This window comes from Schistocerca americana, chromosome 7, assembly GCF_021461395.2.
Source record: "Schistocerca americana isolate TAMUIC-IGC-003095 chromosome 7, iqSchAmer2.1, whole genome shotgun sequence".
Lineage (NCBI taxonomy): Eukaryota > Metazoa > Arthropoda > Insecta > Orthoptera > Acrididae > Schistocerca > Schistocerca americana.
The window spans coordinates 490,092,961-490,111,753 of NC_060125.1; the positions used below are offsets into that span (position 1 = coordinate 490,092,961).

The 18,793-nt window shown below is 41.9% G+C and overlaps 1 protein-coding gene across 3 annotated transcripts in view; it reads right to left on the reverse strand.

Moving 5' to 3' along the window:
- Nucleotides 1-18,793, reverse strand: part of LOC124621849 (transmembrane protein 131) — a 386,383-nt gene that overhangs the window by 111,896 nt on the left and 255,694 nt on the right. The gene's annotated exons all lie outside the window — the stretch shown is intronic.

Sequence of the window (18,793 nt, forward strand, 5' to 3'; positions counted from 1 at the left end):
ATTGGGTCCACTTAGTCATATGGGCTATTCACATTCACATCACATGTGTGGACTTGTTCTAACAGTTGTGCTCAGTTTAATTAAAATACAGATACAAAGGTTGTAACAGTTATCAGTAAGGACAGGGAAAGTCTGCAAAAACAATAACACAAAATAGGTGATTTTTACAAGATATCAGGAAATTTGTAATTTTTTCCTTTAGAAATGTTATAAATCTGATTATGGCAGTTTACTAATAGAAAGAAGAAATTACAGATCATGGCTGTGTGTGGGTATTTTTGGACCAGCACAAATTTTCAACTATCCCCACTGATTTCAATCACACCCACTCAGCCAGGGTCTGTAATTTCTTCGTGTCTCAATTCACAATGGCTGCTGGATCAAAAATGAAGGCCAATGATCTCTTTAGTGCAGATGCACTATAGATCTTCTTCTCTATTAGAAAACATACATATATACATTCACACGTGTGTGTGTGTGTGTGTGTGTGTGTGTGTGTGTGTGTGTGTGTGTGGGCGCGTGCGCGGGCCATTTTCTAATTCAAAAGAAGGCCTTTTGGCTGAAGACTTACATGTTTAGCAGCCTTTTTGTTATGCCTGAGGGATAAAAATGAATTTATAACAACAATGGAAATTCCTGCAAGGAACAATATGTAAAATAAGGGAAAGGCAATCATTCACCTACAGTAGACTGACCTCTGTGGAGCGCAGAAACACATTTTGTAACAGAAAATAAAATTCACACTAGCTTATAGGCTCTTGCTCTTGGAAGATGTGATGCTGTAAGTGATATATGAAAAGAAATGGATGGATGGATTGATGGTGTTAAAGAGATCAAACTACAAGGTCATCAGTCCCTTAATCCTTTGCCTGTCAAGCTGGGAATAGTCCCAGGCAGTCCAATGAGATAGGAACCACACAGACATGGGGAGGGGGGGTGGACCCTCATGTAGGAGTATGTGGCCGTGGGTCAGCCAAGTGTGGCCAATACGAAGCCTACAGACAACAGTAGATTCTCTACAAGAAGGATGAAGGGAAGACTGTTACATGGTGTGGAGTCCTTCATGGTTCGTAGTTTATTTGGAGAAACCAGGGCACACCGATCCGCATTCCAAGCATGCAACAATTGTCAACTTACGAGTCAATGAAAGGTCTGGTTCCAATATTCCCATCTTCAAAGTCGGTACCCTGGTAGCCAACTTGGCCAGTCAGTCAGCATGTTCATTCCCAGGGGTCCATACAAAGACCAGTAAGTTGATTCCCAGGGGTCCATACAAAGACAACTAACCTTCCACTGTGATGGAAGTCATACAGGAGACCGTTGATAGTCACAACCAATGGGTGTCAACGGTAGCACTAGTCGACAGTTTGAAGACTACTTGAAGATTACTCAAGGAATCACCACTTATTAAGAACGACTTGCTAGTGCAAGAATGTACGTAGTGGAGGGCTCGAGCTGTGGCCACCAATTCTGCAGTGAATACACTGCATCCATCTGGCAAGGAGCATAGCTCCCTGCATCTGGCAAGGAGCATAGCTCCCTGCATCTGGCAAGGAGCATAGCTCCCTGCATCTGGCAAGGAGCATAGCTCCCTGCATCTTTCAGGTGTGTAGGCAAAACTGGTTCATTCGTTGATCAGAGAGCCATCTGTGTATACCACATTGGTGTCCAGAAATACATAAAGGACGTTGAGAAACAGGCACCAAAAAATCATACGTTTACTGAGTCTTCCGGCCTAAAGAAGTAGTCAAGGCAGATCCGAGGATGGGGTAAACACACTGGCAGTGCATGCAATTTCTCCCTGACAAGAGGTGACAGTGGGGAAAGATGGAGAGTTCAGAGTAGAGAGACTGTATGCGAACTGCAGTTGTGACTCTAGACTTCCCTCCTCTGGATCGCCCTACCAGGAAAAATGTCATGCTAGTTTGGACACTCAGGGGAGCAGTGAATGTGTATTGCATAACTGAAGAGCAGTTTCGATGCCTGATCTGCAGGGGAGGGACACCAGCCTCCGCGAGTAGACTGTTCAAAGGACTGATCCAAAAGGCAATTGGATAATTGGATCCCACAATGCTGTATCAGATCCAGCATCTACAATGCTGAAAGCATTGCTGAGCCATATGCCAGGCTCTCATAATCAAGACATAACAGGATTAGTGTACAGTAGTCTGCACCTCGCTGGTGTTACTGAGACAGCAAATAATATTAAGATGTGACCAGCATGTTCGCTTTAGTTGGCGAAGATGGGGAAGCCATATCACCCAGACATCAAAGACCAATACCAAAAAACGATAATACTACACCTCATTGAGCATTTGGTCATCGAGGTAAGAGTTCTGGTTTGGGATGCATTGTATTATGGCGACAGAAGTACATGGACACATCTTAGTGGCGGAAAACTGGAAGCCATGGGTGAGAACCCAGATTGGGCCTGTGATATAGAATCCTGCAGTCGGTGTTCAGTAGCACCCACAGTGGAGGAGCAACAGTAGATGCAAAAGTTGTTAGCATAAAGGGAGAGGGGCACTGTAGACCCACAGCTGACATTGATAGCCACTACAAAAAGGGGCACATTCAATATATATCCCTGTGGGATACCATTTTCATTTATATGGGAATATTATTGAAAGCACCAAGCTCAAGGTGGAAAGTACAGCAAGACAAGTAGTTCTGAACAAAAATAGGGAGTTGGCCCCAGAGACCCCACTTATGGAGGGTAAAGAGGATGTAGTGAAGCAATATGGTGTCATAAGACCTATGCAAGTCGAAGAAGACAGAGATAAGATGTTGACGTCAGGCAAAAGCTGACGAAATAGCAGACTCCAGGCAGACCAAACTGTCAACAGTAGAACAGCTTTGCTTAAAACCACCATATGACAGAGCCAAAAGACCCTGAGACTCAAATTACTGACACAGCCATCAGCTCACCATATGTTCCAGCACCATTAGTGAGGTTTAAGGGAGACAGCTGTCCACCTCAAGGCTGGGATTACCTGGTTTCAGTACTGGGATAAACACACTTTCTCAAAATTGAAAAGGGAACACATCCTCGCTCCAGATATGACTGAAAATGACAAGAACATGACTGTGGCAATCCATTGATACATGTTTGAGCATTTGGCTGTGGATAGGGTGTGTCCTTTGAGCCATGTCAGGGAAAAAGGCTAGGGCACTGAGGAATTTCCATACACTGAACAGAGCATTATAAGGTTCCAGGTGATGTAGAATAAACAGTAAAGGAAATTACTCTACCAGCTGTCTGAGGCTACAAAATGCTGCCTCATAAATCTCAGACACAGAGGCTCAAGCATAATGAAAAGCAAAATTTCTGGCAACAGCATCTGACTCAGTGTATACATCACCATCCACAGAGATACCAGGTACACCTGAGGAGTACTGGGGGCCACAGAGGTGTCAAATCTTCACCAAAACCTGAGGAGGAGGGGTGTATAGTCTAAATGTAGTAAAATACCACTGTCAACACTCTTGTTTCTGCCATTTTATGAGGTGGTAGATTTGGGCATGTAGCCATTTAAATCCAATTAAGTTGTCCATTGATAGATGTCACTTATGGTGTTGGAAAGCCCGCCGCAATCTCTAATACCTGCAGCAATTTCGAGGGTCCACCAAGGAACTGTCTTCCGACAGGGGGACGCCAAGGAAGAGGAGATCACTGGTCTACATCTACATCTATGTGCATTTTCTGCAAGTCATCATACGGAGTGTGGTGACAGGTACCCAATTCCACTACTAGCCATTTTCCTTTCCTGTTCTACTTGCAGATAGAGCAAGAAAAAAAAAAGACTATCTCTATGCCCCCTTAGGAGCCTTAATTTCTTGTATCTTATCTTTGCGGTCATTAAGCGAAAAGTACATCGGTGGCAGCAGGATCAAACGGTTCAAATGCCACTTCCATAAACTTTCTCAATAGTGTTCTTCAAAAAGAACATTGTCTACCCTCCAGGGATTCCCATTTGAGTTTCTGAAGCTTCTCCGAAGCTCTTGCATGTTATTTGAACCTACCAGTGACAAATCTAAAAGCCCGCCTCTCAATTGCTTCATTGTCTTCCTTTAATCTGACATGGTGCAGATTCTAAATACTCCAGCAGTAACCAAGAATAGTTCACACTCGTGTCCTATGTAAGGTCTCCTTTATAGATAAACCACACTTTTCTAAAATTCTCCCAATAAACCAATGTCAACCACTCCCTCTCTACCACAATCCTCACATGCTCATTCCATTTCATATGGTTGGCAATGTTACACCCAGATATTTAAACAACGTCACTGTGTCAAGCAATACACTACTAATGCTGGAGCCAAACATTACAGGTTTTTTTTTCCGACTCATCCACATTAACTTACATTTTCCCACATTTAGAGCTAGCTGCCACTCATCACACCATTTAGAAAGTTTGTGCAAGTTACCTTGTATCTTCCTACAGTCCATCAACTTCAACACTTGACCATACACAACAGCATCATCAGCAAACAATTGAAGACTGCTGCCTGCCCTGTCCGCCAAATCATTTGTGTATATAGAGAACAATAGTGGTCCTATCACACTTCTCTGGGGCACTGCTGATTATACCCTTGTCTCTGATGAACAGTTGCCATTGAGGACAACATACTGGGTTCTGCTACTTAAGCAGTCCTCGAGCCACTCACAAATCTGGGAACATGTTCTGTATGCTCGTACATTCGCAAATTTTTGTAAATGGTAACATCCTTTGAAAAATGTATATATTTATGGGATTCCTTTAACTTACAAATTTAAGATGAAAATACAAAATTTAATGTATTTTTTCCACTTAACAATTTTTTTTTCTTATTTGGAAAGTCACAGTATGCCACCTTTTCTGTCATGTTACCAGATACTACTGATGTAATTATAAACAGCATAGTCTCTGCCCCAGCCATTTGTATTATGTAAATATTTATTACTAAAAATGTAAAAAACTGCATTTTTCTGAGTTTTTACGAATTATTTACTTGAAAATTACCATCTGAAACCTTTCGAGAATTACACAAATTATTGTTTGGTTAATAAATTAGTAGTCAGTGCAAACACAGTGGGCTATATTTCTCTGTATAAAGTGTCAAAATTTTTTCAACATTCTGCATATTTCGCATCGCTGAATTTCTTGTGTAAAATATGCATGTAGGCAACACTGTTTCCACAAACGCGTGAGAACATGCACGTAAACCATTCTGCATCGAATTTTGTGTTTGGTTTGAACTGTTTGTTAGGTTCAATGTCAGTGAGAAAATACAGTAGTGAAAGCGTGAGATGTATGGACTATGATAAAAGACACAAGAAAGTGGTGTTTAAAAAAGTGAAAAACACTCCTCAGTTTTTGTAAATCTGTCAGACGAATTCCAGAAAAGTTCAAGTAACGGTATTACACAAGAAGGAATTTAATGACAACCCACCTGAATGATCATCATCACCCAAATGTGAAACTGAAGAAGACTGTGCAGATGCTTATATTGGGTGTGAAGTAGTTGGTGCATTGAATGTTAGCATTTCTGCTGTAGCCGCTACTATATTCCCCCTTAAATGTCCAGGAAAGGTAAGATGCACAAGAAGAAAACAGTATGTAAATAGAAAAGTGGAATAAATTGAAACAAGTTTTACACGTGCAATATGTTCAAAACTTTGTTAAGTGTATAATGTGCAGAACCTGAAGATATGTGCATGAAATGTGATGTGTGGTTGCAAAACCTAAATACTGCCATCAGCAGCCATCTACACTGAGAATGTACAGTTACTCACATTGATACCAGGTAGCCACTCTAAGCAGCAGATACAGAAATACATACCCACTTCCTCACCTTATTCCATTTCAAAATCTCATAAAATAAAGAATGAGAAACATATTTGGACATGCCCAGAATCTTACTGTTGGCATCCGTTGCAAGATGATAGACTTACTGTTGCTCTGGAATATTACTTAAGTGATGACAAAGATTGCAGCAGGCAAAGTCCTAACCAAGTTGATGTTATCTCTGTTGGTGAAAATCATGATAAAGTTGAAAAGGTAAAAAGATGTATGATAAGATCAATAAGAGAAGCATATCCCCCAATGAAAAAGGAAAACCTGAATTTAACAATTGGTCACACAAAATTCTGCTCCTTACAATCAAAATGGGTCAAATGCCAGCCAGTGAAGGAAGTATGCACATGTATTTTCTGCACTAATTTGAAACTTGTTTGTTTCACCATAAGCAATGTCTCGGGAAAGAAGTACACAGAGATGGACCACATGCTTCTGTGTATATGTCAAGAGTCGCAGGATAAATGTGGGTTGCAGGAGTGCGCAATGTGTCCTGGTGCTGAAGTGATGCTGTTGAAGCATTACACCTTTAGGATACTAACAATGACGTAACCTATGCATTGTGGGAGGGAGGAATGTCGGTGAAGAAGACATTAGAGCAAGAGAAGTTTGTTACAGAGGCTAGGCATTGGCTCATGAAAGGAATAGCTCTCCATCATATCCGGAGGAATCAGAGAAAGGCCATAGCAGAAGTAAAATCAGTCATATCCCAGAATACTGACACATTAGTTCTTCATTTCGACTCTGCTGAGAACTGGTCTGTGCTTTGCAGAATGAAATTCAAAGTTACCACTGGCACAAATCACAGGTATCAATATTCACATGTGTTGCTCACTTCCTTGGAACATCACAACACACTGTTTTCCTATTGTCAGTGATGATCTCATTCATGACAGTGCACATGCATACTATGCTGTCAGCATGATAATGGATGACATAACATCTACAGGCCATGCATTTCCTAAACGTGTATGTGAATGATGGTGCAGCATCTCATTTTAAAAACCACTTTCAGTTTTATGAGCTTGGTCAACACTGTAGTACAGGAATTAAGACAAAAAATGGATATTTTCAGCAACAGGCCATGGAAAAGTGCATGTTATGGGGTAGGAGGTCTCTGTAAACATCTTGCAAGAATATTTAATCTCCAGTATGAAGCTGTTGATACTACAAGAGATGGTACTGGATTTGTACACACCATATCAATATTAGTAACAATCATGAAACCCTTAATTCTAAATGAAAATACATCATGGGAATTTATTTTTTAAATGAGAGAAGAGTGGTCTGCTATGAAGCCTGTGGTAACTATTCAATCAAGTCACTACTGTGTTGCATCCTGGAGTGGCACATACATTGCAAGAACGATTTTCCACGAAATGCAGCCTGTTGCTGTGTGTGAAATGCAGAGACTACAGTAAACATTGGAACACTTTGTAGTGAGCTACTTCATTTCTTGTGTGTATGACAAAAAGTGGTGGATGAGACAGATAATAAGTCTCTCTCATGACCTCCAAGATATAATCGTTTCCTTTATGACACCTCGTGGTCCTGCTAATGCTTTCATACCGCCATCATCAAAAGATCAGTGTGCAGTTCCCATTTCCCAGGTGCTGCTCTTGTTGGATCATCCTTGACCATGTGCAAATTCAGCTTGGCTGTACAAGTTCAATGAGAAGCAGATGACGAAAAAAACAACTCTTTTCAGCAGTGCAATGTTGACTGTTGCATCGTAAGCAGTTTTAATTCATAGAAAGTTATGAAGCAGTAAAATTATGACAGAAGACAATAATAATTTGTGAATAATATCATAAAAAGAAAAATGGATATAAATATTCTATATCTCATTTTTGTTGTAAAATGCTTTTGTGCAAAATTATGAATTGTTTTCACACTCACTTATAATGCTGTAAAGTAATTATTTTGATTCAGAAATATTAGTTTTGCATGACATTTAGTCAAAATCAGTGATCAATTTAAATATTTAAGTGTCCATGATTTGCTGACCTTGACAGTAGAGCTAGGTCCCCCTAATAAATTTCTCACATTTTGTACAGAAGAGTATTGCACACTCTGACTGTACATTACCTAAATACAACGGCCAACTAACACACCACGAAATGTTTCGAACATTTAGGATGGGGTTTTGGAGAAAATGATTTCTAAATAACCAAAAAAATTCAGATTCTTTCATCTTTATGTACATATATTTTGACAGTTTAAGAATTTCATGTATTAATGTCATCGCTGACAGTTATCAGTCCTTCCACGTCTTCATTTCTCAACACAGTTAATATCTTGTGACAATTCATATCCTCAAAACACAATTTTGAAATTCGCAAAAGGTTGCAAATTTTCATAGTTTATTTTTAAAAAACCACACTCAAAAGTGTGTATGTATTAATCATGTCTCATAGTATTGGGAACAAAGTGTTTATTGAAAATAAACTCAGATATCTATTAATGCTGGTTTCTTTTTCACAATTTTTCAATTTTCCCTTTTGTTACAACATTTTCACAAATACTCTCATTCATAGATAGGTCTGTAGCATTTTAACAAATCACCAGGAAACAAAAATATTGTAATTTTGGAGAGACATCACATGGAACTTCAAGATATATTTTTTCATCGAACATTGAAATAGTGATGTCACACATTCACTCTTGACCTGTATGATTCGAGATGAAATCCATCTCACGGCAGTTTTTGGAAAATGTGTCTGCATCCCCTGCAATGAATCCATAGTTGTCCCAGTCTATACTCGGCAAGGTTTAAGTCGCCTCCAACTAATATTGCATGATCTGGGTATCTGCTTGCTACCAAATGTACACTTCCTTTGAATGACTCTAGAACTGTCACAACAAAATCAGGCGCCCAGTAAAAATATCCAAAAATTAAATTTCTTTCATTTACACCTATTATAGGTGAACAGATAACTTAACTGTCACTTTCAATTTCAACCTCAACAGAGATAATACTTTTGTTAACTGTGATGAACACTACCAGTCCTATGGCATCTAATGTTTCATGACTCGCCAAATATTTCGGAGCTTTCTTCTTTGGGTTTTAGCCAATTCTTGGTCCCAAGATTAATTTGAGAGCAAGAACTTTCCTGGAGGGTATTAAATTTGGGAACTTTGTTATGAATCCTTCAACAATTTACTGATAAAATTCTGACAGTCAAAATGCCTTTACTCTGAATGCAGTCTGATGCCTTATCTATGAATTGAATGGCAAGTGTTCATAGCATAAAAAATCCCATGTGCACTCCACAAGTACTCTGCTGCTTCCTTTGTATAGTTCACCCCCGACCTGATCTATCAAGGGACATCTTACAACTTCCCCTTGATAACGCAGGTCTATAAATCTGCAGCCAAGACCATCACAAAGTCAACAAAGCATTTGGCTGAGGCCCTCCACTCAGCTCCAAAGCAAAGGATCCCAATCAACTCTGGGAACAACGTTGCAAATTGCAAGCTCTGCGTGCACCCTGTGCACAAGGGCAGCAGCTTTCCAGCATGAACACTATCTTTATAAGGGGTTCCATAAATTGCCTAATGTTGAGCTTCCGATAACGAGCAAGCCCCTGGCCAGGTGTGCCTGCTTGGACCATGCTGAAGGAACAGCCACCTGTTCACTCACAGAGTGAATAGTCAAGCCCAGACACACAGCCCCCACAATGGCTCACTGCCTTGAGCACCGCAAACATGTTACATCCCACCACTTACTCTGCTGCGAGGATGGATTCATCACGTTGGTTCCACTGGGAGGTAACCTCAGTAGCACAGCCCATGGGCAAAACAAGCAACACCTGAAATGCCCATGTGACATGCCAGATTCTCCACCACAGCAACACCTGAAAGCAGCAGACCGAATGTGGCTGACCATAGACAAAACTACATTCAAATGTTTGGGAACTGCGGCCAGCTGCTCCTGCATCCGCACACAGCGTGCACATATACCATCCATCCTAGGAAGAATAACTGTAGAAATAAACATCGACAGACAACTAGATGTCCAATTTGTTACCTTCCTGACATCACCAATGGATGCTGATACCTCAATGAACAACGTAGCTGGCTGTTCAGGAGAAATGACAACTGAGCTTCAGATAGCCTGAATTTACACTTGCAAAATGCAAGATTAAACCTCTTACATACAAAAACATACACAAAATTTAAGCAATATATACAACTAAGAAGAACAGGAAAAACTAAATACATAATTTGCTGCCCTGGAGATGTGTCACAGGCAATTGCTGGAGTCAGCTGCCAACAGAATGACTGCAGTTGTATTCTAGACAACTGCATCGGTATCCTCATGTTCCAGGGTGGAAAGGATGACGTCAGTGGTCAAAGCATCCCAACCACCTTTCGAGGGAGCCTACCTGGGTGGACATCCAGGTGAGTGATGCCGAGGGAGGATCAAAACAATTGGAAAATGATCACTGTTGCACAGGTCATCATGGCTTTCTAATGGATGGATGGGAGAAGAGATGGGCCGCAAATGGAAAGGCCAATGGCCAAATATGATCCATATTTAACAATGAAGTGTGTGGGAACACCAATGTTCAAGAGGCAAAGATCGAGCTCTGCTAGCAATTTTTTGGCAGTTTTATTGCAGCATGTTGTTGCACTTCCATCCCATAAAAGGCTGCAGACACTGAAGTTACCCAATATTGGGAAAGGTAGGTGGGTGGGGGCTGAGGAAACAGTGCAGACAAAGCATTGTGAGACACTTCAACGTCAGGGGATACACATTACAGATTGTAAAATCCAGAGATGTCTTCACATGAACAGCCATAGCATCTGAAGTCATACTGAGTGGCACATTTGCTGTAGATAGAGTCCAGAATGTACATGCAGACACTACCCAATGCTCTTTCATACTCAATGTGTTTCTTAAAACAACCTTGACAGCTGCAGAGGGTAGGGGGTCTGCATTGCTGAGAAACAAGTTTCCCAGAGGGTGATGAAAAAAAAACAGGATAGGTCACCAGGCATGCTGCTTCAGATACAGGGGCGAACATTCGTGGTCTGGCAGCACAGGAATCATCAGAAACTCTCTCTTTGTGGAGGACTACTACTTGTCCTTAGATGATTTAGACTTCTGCGAGGACTTATCTGCCCAAGATTCTGGGACAGACAGGATGTATAGGGTAGACAAGGAAAACAAATTCCCGAATTTCCTGGTTAAAAATACACTTTCTCTTGGGAGAAAACACATTTTTTCCGCATTAAGTGACAGTATATTTTCCCTTGGAACTGAAAAACTTATCAATCCTTTGAATGGTTATGGTTTTATACACAGGCGTAGAATTTCCCGACACTTTAGAAAACAAAACTGAGGGAAAGACACGTTTTGGAAATATCTTTGATGTGCAGCAACATGTACGCTGTGTATTTTCGTATTATGAAAGTATACATTGGAATTCTACCAAATACCGCATGTTACTTTCTGAATCATTGAAAACGAGATTGTGATGCACTTTTGTAAGCCAGTCATAGCTCATGTCACGTGATCTCGCCAGCCGATGACAGTAGATATGCAGAGCATAGGACACGTGATGTAGTCAGCCAACAGCAACATCACTGTTAAGTAGCACGAACACACAAACAGGGAAAGTTAATAGTTTAAATTAATATACACGATGTTGCTACAAGAAAAGCAAAGCTTTCACATATAATATTGGTCTTTAAGGTTAATAAGCTGTAAGAGAAGCTAAGCTTTCGCATCTAATGTTGATCTTTTTTTGCGCATGTTACACTTTAAGATATATCACACAAATGTGTCGGTAAAATTTTTAATAATGACATAAGTATCTGATCTTCAGGGTTCGAAATTCTTCTAAATGGCTTGTCATCAAAGAGTTGATTTTTAAATGAGAGTCAAACGCTACGTGATTTAAGAAATTCATGGTACATTCTCGTACATATTTTAACTTACGTAAAAGGATATTTACTTGGAAAGTTAACGCATTTCAAACCACCATTTGCAATATTTTCCCGCGACCTGTTAGAAATAGATTCATTTCAGCAGGTGCCGCAGAGTGCAGATAACAGGCGACACTGTGCTTCTACAGCTACCACAACGTAGGAAGCCCTTATGTACGTACGTGTAAAACATTGAAAGATCATACATGATATCATAAAATAAACAAGACATCAGAGGATACTCCAAGAGCATCGGAATTTCATGAACCATACTAAAATGTGCACATTTAAAGTGCATACTTAAAATGCACATTCATATGTCCAGATTCCCATTGAAGTAGACCTTGACCTGATATTCAGCATTTCAGAGTGGTTTTCAGGGTGTAAATTTTTTTGGAGCACCAGTACTGTATTAAATCATGTTTGGTTCTTTATTATCGCATAATGCCATACATGCTAGAATATGAAAACGTGCACTTGAAATGCAGCTAACAGTTGAAACTAGTCAGTACTGTGGAATTAAACATTTCGTTCCAAATACATCGACTTCCTCTGCGGAAAACGTTAATAAAAGTCAAATTTCTTTAGCAAACAGTCAAAAATAACTTCATCGTTCTGCAAAGCGATTAATGCTTGACTGTCAGAAAGGTGGAAATAAAATAAAGTCTGAAATTAATAACATATTTTAGCGTTCCATAATTATGTGAATGTATTTTTATTTCCTTGATAGCTCCCAGCTTATTGAGAGAAGTTTTGAAAAAGAGATTTCAGCTTTATTTAAACATGTTCTGACCTCCACATATTTCTTATTTAACAACGAATTTTTTGAACAGACGGACGGAGTCGCCATGGGTAGTCCCTTATCCCCTCTGGTGGCCAATTTATTTATGGAGGACTTAGAGGAGAAGGTGCTTGAATCTGCTGACTTGAAACCCACGGTATTCTGGAGGTATGTTGATGACACCTTTGTAGTTTGGCCCCATGGTGAAGACAACTTGCAAGACTTCTTAAGACATCTGAACCCCTCCACGATCAAATGAAGTTCACAATGGAAATGGAAAAGGAGGGATGCCTTCCATTCTTGGATGTTTTGGTTCGGCGCAGAGAGGATGGCACTTTGGGACATGAAGTGTATAGGAAGCCGACACACACCGATCTGTATTTACGTGCAAATAGCTGCCACCATCCTGCCCAGACAATGAGTGTTCTCCGAACTTTGACTCACAGAGCGCATATCATTTCTGACGAAAGCAGTCTGCAAGATGAACTTTCCCACTTACAAAGAGTGTTTGAAGACAATGGGTACTCTCCACAACAAATACAGAGGGCACTGAAAATGAAACCGAAAGAGGCCACAAAGAAAGCAGAAGAAGATGAAGAAACCTTTAAATCAATGGCCTTCCTGCCATATGTGGGTAGCCTCTTATCAAAAATAGGACGCATTCTCGGCAGACACAAACTCAAAGTGATTTTTCGTCCTCCACCTAAGACAGCTGCACTCGTGGGCTCCGTCAAAGATGATTTGCTGCTCCGAAAATCTGGAGTATACAAAATTCCATGTGAATGTGGCCTTTCTTACATCGGACAAACAACTCGTACTGCCCAAGAAAAATGCACAGAACACCAGAGGTACACACGACTTTTACAACCTAACAAGTCGGCAGTGGCACAGCACTGTATTGATAATGGACACAGAATGTCGTATGACAACGTCGAAATTTTGGCAACTACATCATCCCTTTGGGACTCGATAGTAAAGGAGGAAATTGAAATTCGCTTGACGACGAACTTAATTAATAGAGATAGTGGTTTCAATCTTGATAAATCCTGGAATCCGGCACTTGCTGTAATAAACTCGCAAAGACGTCGTCACAGTGCAGCTCACAATGATACATCAATATGCCAACAAAGATCAACTGCGGAGTCATAGATATAATTCGCGCGTTATGCACGTCTCTGCTGCCGACCAACGTCTCTGGCGCATTTGCATCTGTGGCCGCATGCGCAGTCGCGCGGTACAACAGTATAAAGGGACGAAGCAGGCACTGGAGTGGCAGTCTTGCGGCTCACTCTGAAGATGGCTGAACATTATACAGCCGAAATATTAGAAGAAGAAGGAGATTTCTTGCGGCTGCACACCTGAAACTTAATGGAACATTTCCAGAATTGTAAAAAAATTCCCAGATTTTTCCCAGTTTTCTCCCAGATGAAAAAATTATCCCAGATTTTACAGGATCTCCCGGGTGTCATGGGTCATATACACCCTGGACAGAGGAGGAGTGCGAAGTCCTATGATCTGCAACCTCTGGCTCCTTCAGCCACCAGCTGGCATCCTGTTGCAGGTTAGCAGAGACGTGGGAAGGGACCACCCTGAGGGCATTGTTTCTCTGGCTGGGGTTTGGGGACTGATGTCTCCAGTAGATAGGCAGTTGGCGAAAGGGGATATGGGGGAAGCAGTAGGACGAGAACCTCCCATTCACCAGGTGACTGAGTGTTGTCGAGCATCCCTAAGGGGTAAAAGATATGGAGGACAATGGAAAAGTCACTAAAGAGGATGATGCCATCATATCAGTAGCACATATCATCATCATTCGTAGGTGCTCGTGCTTCTCCTTCACCTCTTGATATGTGAGGTGGTCCAGGATTTCCTTCTCTCATTTCAAAATGGTGCAGTCTGGGGATCAAGAGGAAGGGTGCTCCCCACAGTTGACACACATGTGGTGCAGCTCACAATGATACATCGATGTGCCAACAAAGATCAACTGCGGAGTCATAGATATAATTCGCGCATTATGCACGTCTCTGATGCCGACCAACGTCTCTGGTGCATTTGCATCTGTGGCCGCATGCGCAGTCGCGCGGTACAACAGTATAAAGGGACGAAGCAGGCACTGGAGTGGCAGTCTTGCGGCTCACTCTGAAGATGGCTGAACATTATACAGCCGAAATATTAGAAGAAGAAGGAGATTTCTTGCGGCTGCACACCTGAAACTTAATGGAACATTTCCAGAATTGTAAAAAATTCCCGGATTTTTCCCAGTTTTCTCCCAGATGAAAAAATTTTCCCGGATTTTACAGGATCTCCCGGGTGTCATGGGTCATATACACCCTGGACAGAGGAGGAGTGCGAAGTCCTATGATCTGCAACCTCTGGCTCCTTCAGCCACCAGCTGGCATCCTGTTGCAGGTTAGCAGAGACGTGGGAAGGGACCACCCTGAGGGCATTGTTTCTCTGGCTGGGGTTTGGGGACTGATGTCTCCAGTAGATAGGCAGTTGGCGAAAGGGGATATGGGGGAAGCAGTAGGACGAGAACCTCCCATTCACCAGGTGACTGAGTGTTGTCGAGCATCCCTAAGGGGTAAAAGATATGGAGGACAATGGAAAAGTCACTAAAGAGGATGATGCCATCATATCAGTAGCACATATCATCATCATTCGTAGGTGCTCGTGCTTCTCCTTCACCTCTTGATATGTGAGGTGGTCCAGGATTTCCTTCTCTCATTTCAAAATGGTGCAGTCTGGGGATCAAGAGGAAGGGTGCTCCCCACAGTTGACACACATGTGGTGCAGCTCACAATGATACATCGATATGCCAACAAAGATCAACTGCGGAGTCATAGATATAATTCGCGCATTATGCACGTCTCTGATGCCGACCAACGTCTCTGGTGCATTTGCATCTGTGGCCGCATGCGCAGTCGCGCGGTACAACAGTATAAAGGGACGAAGCAGGCACTGGAGTGGCAGTCTTGCGGCTCACTCTGAAGATGGCTGAACATTATACAGCCGAAATATTAGAAGAAGAAGGAGATTTCTTGCGGCTGCACACCTGAAACTTAATGGAACATTTCCAGAATTGTAAAAAATTCCCGGATTTTTCCCAGTTTTCTCCCAGATGAAAAAAATTTCCCGGATTTTACAGGATCTCCCGGGTGTCATGGGTCATATACACCCTGGACAGAGGAGGAGTGCGAAGTCCTATGATCTGCAACCTCTGGCTCCTTCAGCCACCAGCTGGCATCCTGTTGCAGGTTAGCAGAGACGTGGGAAGGGACCACCCTGAGGGCATTGTTTCTCTGGCTGGGGTTTGGGGACTGATGTCTCCAGTAGATAGGCAGTTGGCGAAAGGGGATATGGGGGAAGCAGAAGGACGAGAATCTCCCATTCACCAGGTGACTGAGTGTTGTCAAGCGTCCCTAAGGGGTAAAAGATATGGAGGACTATGGAACAGTCACTAAAGAGGATGATGCCATCGTATCAGTAGCACATATCATCATCATTCGTAGGTGCTCGTGCTTCTCCTTCACCTCTTGATATGTGAGGTGGTCCAGGATTTCCTTCTCTCATTTCAAAATGGTGCAGTCTGGGGATCAAGAGGAAGGGTGCTCCCCACAGTTGACACACATGTGGGGATGGGCACAAGGTGAGTTCATATCCAACTGATAGCCACAAGGTCTACAGATGTGGCTGGCTTTGCAACATGAAAGACATTGGGCAGAGCCCAAGACTGGGAGGAGGAGGCCATTTTAAGCAGAAAACAGCCACTTTTCATTTTTGAAAATACTACCACTCCCCCAAACCTGTTCTCGAGGTGTTCAATGAAGACCAATGGCTTTCTAGTAAAAAAGGAATCTCTGTCCATCCTAGATCAAACAAAGCATTGGGGGAATACTTCTCATCTTGTCTTACAGTAGTATGTTCTTCCAAGACATACCCAGTGAAGGAGCATTTTAGGGTTATACCTCCACACATTTTAATATGCCTTAGCTGCAGAAGAGACTACAGGTGCCATGCAGTCACCAGTGGAAGAAAGTTTAATTTGCTTCATGTGCAAATAGTCGACCAGGGTACCAACACTGCAAACAGGGGCTCTCCCATGGGCACCACCCTGGCACAGCAATGGCTACCTGTCCAGTAAACATAACCTGCAGTCCTGTGGCCTAGCCATGATGGGCACATAATCCTTAGCCTGTGTGAGGAGTTTCCAGCATGTGCACCAACAGTGCGATCCCCTCATGGCCAGGAGGCTACCTCCGTGAATGTACTTGAAGCCCCCCGCCCCCCTTCCAACAACAAATGGTTACTGTGCTTGGATGGTGCTGAGTACTGTTGCATGAAAGAAGGGTGCAGAGAGAGAGAGAGAGAGAGAGAGAGAGAGAGAGAGGCACAAAGATAGAATATATGCCAAACTGGGCGACCTTCCCTGCACAATCTACACTTCTGTAAAATTTGGAAAAGAAGTCACAAGTCAAACCCAACAAGGGGACCATATGATTAATAATGAAAAGCTGCAGAAGGCCAGAAGTTAAGAAAATGAGTGTCCAGAACACAAACCAGATCCAAGCACAATCAGCACCAGGAAAACTGTCCAATAGAAAGGTAGAGACTAAGAAAAAAATTAGTAGAAAGACAGATTTGCATTAATGAAAGAGAAGTAGCACTGCATGGGCAGGGTTCCCGTGGTAGCCAGGCACGAACTCACAATAGAGATGTAAGCTGTCTGGGACAAGAAAAAAAATACAGACTGAAGCAATGAAACATAGTTAAGGAGAGCTAGCAGGAAAAAATTCATTTAAGTAAATATATACGTGGTAAATGAAGAATTGTGAAAAGGAAGAAGAATAAATAAGAAGGGAAATTTGGCTAAATTAGAAGACAAGAAGACAAAACAGATCTGACCAAAAAGTAGTAAGTAAACATAAAGGAAGCTGACAAGACCACAATGTTGAATGTGAAGGCATTGCTTGAATTTGTAAGCCATACATTCTATTTCTCAGGAGCTGTACAAGAAATTGCTGAAATGTGGAAGGTAAATTTTCAGCATCAATGTTTGTTGTATCAAAACTGTGGGTATGGTCTGCAGGGAAGATCATGTGTGTAAACAACAAATGTTATCAGCGAGGATAATATTATGTGACTATGGAATGATGGGGTAGGAGGTGTCGAATTTGCATACAGCTCTATGTTAGGGAATAAGCAGTTTCATAACTACAATGTAGAGCGAGATTTAGCAAATAATAAACATGTAAAAGTCACTTCCTGAGAATGAAAGTCTATACTAGAATATTAACGGGTGTGATTTTGACTAGAGACAAAATTAAATAAACTATTTACAGGGTGTTACAAAAAGGTACAGACAAACTTTCAGGAAACATTCCTCACCCACAAATAAAGAAAAGATGTTATGTGGACATGTGTCCGGAAACGCTTAATTTCCATGTTAGAGCTCATTTTAGTTTCGTCGGTATGTACTGTACTTCCTCGATTCACCGCCAGTTGGCCCAATTGAAGGAAGGTAATGTTGACTTCGGTGCTTGTGTTGACATGCGACTCATTGTTCTACAGTACTAGCATCAAGCACATCAGTACGTAGCATCAACAGGTTAGTGTTCATCACAAACGTGGTTTTGCAGTCAGTGCAATGTTTACAAAAGCGGAGTTGACAGATGCCCATTTGATGTATGGATTAGCACGACGCAATAGCCGTTTCGCGGTACGTTTGTATCGAGACAGATTTCCAGAACGAAGGTGTCCTGACAGGAAGACGTTCGAAGCAATTGATCGGCGTCTTAGGGAGCACGGAACATTCCAGCCTATGACTCGCGGCTGGGAAAGACCTAGAACAACGAGGACACCTGGAATGGACGAGGCAATTCTTCGTGCAGTTGACGATAACCCTAAAGTCAGCGTCAGAGAAGTTGCTGCTGTACAAGGTATCGATGACCAAGTCACTGTATGGAGAGTGATACAGGAGAACCAGTTGTTTCCGTACCATGTACAGCGTGTGCAGGCACTATCAGCAGCTGATTGGCCTCCACGGGTACACTTCTGCAAATGGTTCATCCAACAATGTGTCAATCCTCATTTCAGTGCAAATGTTCTCTTTATGGATGAGGCTTCATTCCAACGTGAACAAATCGTAAATTTTCACAATCAACAAGTGTGGGCTAACGAGAATCCGCATGCAATTGTGCAATCACGTCATCAACACAGATTTTCTGTGAACGTTTGGGCAGGCATT